Below are 3852 nucleotides of genomic sequence, written 5' to 3'. Positions count from 1 at the left end.
CTTTCCTTCTAAATTGTTCTATATTTCCAGTCCAGCTTGTAAGTAACTTGGAAGTCATCACTTTGTCCTAACAAGAATAGAGCTGAAAAAAACAATAAATTAACAACTCTTAGATCCATCAGAGAATTGAGATCAAAGGGCAAACTTCTACTACAAAAATTGGAGAGACAGACAGGCAGATACAGAGAATCACAACTTACTAGAGCAGAAACCTACAGGCAAAATCCTCCTTGGGAACCAGTATCAAAGTAGGAAAACCAGAACTGTATGTGTGGATAAATCTGAAAATCAAAGACACCAAGGAAGGCCAGTCTTAGAGGGAATCCCCAAACTATTGTGAGTTTTACTTCCAGGAGCTATCTACCAGGTTGTCACAGTGAAGATTAAAAACAAAAACAAAAACAAAAACCTCTTGCTTTCTGCAGGGAAAGGGGGAAAGTATCATTTTGAATTAGATTTTTCTAAAGGCCTGCCTTCAAGAGAAACTTTTTTTTCTTCACCAGCACTACGCAGTTTTATTAACCATTCAAGTACAGTAGCATCTGGTAAGATCTGGACAAAATTGGGATTTAAAAGTTTCGGCATCTAACAGTTTGAAAGAAGTCACTATGTACTCTTCTCACAAATGTGTTTTCACAGAGCCCAAACAGTACTAGCCATTAACTCAGTACACCAAGTGTACTGACGTAGAAAAGATGCAACAAGAAAAATAGATACATTAGAAAGATGTCAGCACTGTAGAAAAAAGAGTAGAACACTTTCAGTTTCTCCCCTTTAGCCCCTAAAACAATATCATACAGTATGGATCTACCTATACAGTCCTACCTCAGCCTCTAGAATGTTTGTCAAGAGGGCAAAAATAAAATGACACTGGCCAGTACAGTCTTTGGATATATGAGAACTGGAGGGGGAGGGGGAGTCTCATCAGCAGGATCTTTTCATGTCTTGACAGCTCATTTCTTCATACTGCTGAATAACATTCTCTTATCTGAATGTACCAGTTTATTTACCCATTCACCTATCGAAGGACATCTTGGTTGCTTCCAGGTTTTGGCAATTATGAATAAAACTTCTGTAAACATCCATGTGCACGTTTTTGTGTGGACACACATTTTTAACTCATTTGGGGTAAATACTAAGATATAAACCTTAGAATCAGTTAATTGATATCCACAAAATAAGATTTTGACTGGGATTATGTTGAATCTATAGATCAATTTGGGAAGAATTGACATCTTGACAATATTGAGTCTTCCTATCCGTGAAAATAGAATATCTCTCCATTTATTTAGCTCTTCTTTCATCAGTGCTTTGTAGTCTTCCTCATACAGATTTGAATATATTTTGTTAGATTTATGCCTAAGAATTTCAATTTTGGGGGTGCTAACGTAAATTGTATTGTGTTTTCCATTTTAAAATCCACTTGTTCATTACTGGCATGTAAAAAGGCAATTAACTTTTATATATTAACGTTGTATCCTGCAACCTTGCTATAAATGCTCATTAGTTCCATTGAGGGTTTTTTTTTTTTTTTTTGAGTCTTCTGGATTTCCTACATAAACAATCATGTCATCTGCAAAGACAGTTTTATTTCTTCCATCCCAATCTGTATACCTTTTATTTCTTAATGCATTAGCTATGACTTCCAGCATGGTGTTGAAAAAGAGTGGTGAGAGGGGACATGCTTGTTTTGTTCCTGATCTTAGGGGGAAAGTGTCTAGCTTCTCACCGTTTAGTATGATGTTAGCTGTATGTTTTTGGTTTATGTTCTTTATCAAGTTGATGAATCCCCGCTATTCCTAGTTTGCTGAGAGTTTTTATCATGTATGGGTGCTGGATCTTATCGAATGCTTTTCTGCATCTTTTGATATGAACATACAGTTTTTTTCTTTAGCTTGTTGATGTGGTGGATTACATTGAATGATTTTCAAATATTGAACCAGCCTTGCATACCTGGGATAAATCCCACTTGGTCATGGTGTATAATTCTTCTTATGCTTGGCTAGATTTTGTTGGGGATTTTTGCATCTATATTTGAGAGATATTGGTCTGTAGTTGTCTTTTCTTGTAATGTCTTTGTCTGGTTTTGATATTAGGGTAATGCTGGCCTCATAGAATGAGTTAGGAAGTATTCCCTCTGCTTCTGTCTTCTGGAAGAGATTATGGAGAATTGGAATAATTTCTTCATCAAATGGTTGGTAGAACTCACCTGTGAACCCATCTGGGCTTGGTGCTTCCTGTTTGGGTAGTTTACTGATTTGATTTCTTTAATAGATATAGGCCAATTCAGATTGTCTATTTCTTCTTGTGTATGTTTTGGTAGATTGTTTCTTTCAAGGAATTTGTCCATTTTATCTGGGTTATCAAATTTATAGGCATAGACTTGTTCATAATATTCCTTTATTATTCTGTCAGCATCCCTGGTATCAATAGTTATGGTCTCTGTTTCTCTCTCTCTCCCCCCCGCACCCCGTCCCCTCAAACTTGCGAGAGATTTCTCAATATTACTGATCTTTTCAAAGAGCCAGCTTGGTCTGGTTGATATTCTTTACTAATCTCCTGTTTTCAGTTGTATTGATTTTTGCTCTAATTTTTATTTGTTCTTTTCTTCCTCTTACTTTGAATTTGACTTGCTCTTTTCTTCCCTAGTTTTCTAAGGTGGAATCTTAGATTATTGATTTAAGATCTTCCTTCTTTTCTGATATGTGCATTCATTGCTATAAATTTCCCTCCATGCACTGCTTGTGCTGCAGCCCACAAAGTTTAATAAATTTTATTTTTATTTCCATTTAGTTCAAAATATTTAATTTCTCTCAATCCTTTCTCATTCGACCATGTGTGGTTTAGCAATTATTGTTTAATTTCCAAGTATCTGGGGATTTTCTAGATGTTTCTGTTATAGATTTCTATAGTTTTATTCCATTGTGGTTTGAGAGCAGACATTGTAGGAGTTTTATTCCTTAAAACTTGGTAAGGGGTGTTTTATGGCCCAGAATGTGATCTATCTTGGTGAATGTTCCATGTCAGCTTGATAAGAATGTGTATTCTCCTACTGTTGGATAAAGTAGACTATAGATGTCAATTAGATGCAGTTGATTAATGGTGTTGTTGAGCTCAGCTAGGTCCTTACTGATTCTCTGCCTGATGGATCTGTCCGTTACTGATAGAGGCTGCTGAAGTCTTCAGCTATAATAGTAGATTCATTTATTTCTCCTTGCATTTCTGTCAATTTTTGCCTCACGTATATTTTGACACTCTGTTGTTAGGTGCATTCACATTAAGGATTGCTAAGTTTTCTTGGAGAATTGACGTTTTTTTTCATTGCATGTTGCGCCTCTTTATCCCTGATGATTTTCCTTACTCCAAAGTCTGCTTTGTCTGAAATTAATATAGGCAATCCACCGTTCTAGTTTTAATGTTAGTATATTTTTCTCTACAGCTTTACTTTTTGTCTATCTGTGTCTACATCGCTTCTTTTCTTTTCTTTTCTTTTTTTGCAAACATCATACAGTTGAGTGTTGTTTGTTTTTATCCACTCTATCAGTCTCTGTCTTTTAGTTGGGGTATTGAGACCACTGATGTTTTTAATTATTATTTATATAGTTGAATGATATATCTATGATATTTGTTACTATTCTCTATTCATTGCCTTGTTCTTTGTTTCTTGTATTGACTTCCACTTTTTCTGGCTTCTATGGGTTTAATTGAACATTTTATATGATTTCATTTTTAACCTCTGTTAGCATCTGTTTTACATTTTTTTTTTAAACTTTCTGAGTAGTTGTCCTTTGGTTTACAATATGCACTTAAAACTAATCCAGCTGGACTTCCCTGGTGGCACAGTGGTTAATA

The sequence above is a fragment of the Lipotes vexillifer genome, unplaced genomic scaffold (assembly GCF_000442215.2).
Source record: "Lipotes vexillifer unplaced genomic scaffold, Lipotes_vexillifer_v1.1 scaffold484, whole genome shotgun sequence".
NCBI classification, from domain to species: Eukaryota; Metazoa; Chordata; class Mammalia; order Artiodactyla; family Lipotidae; genus Lipotes; species Lipotes vexillifer.
Note: the sequence above shows the minus strand (reverse complement) of the source record.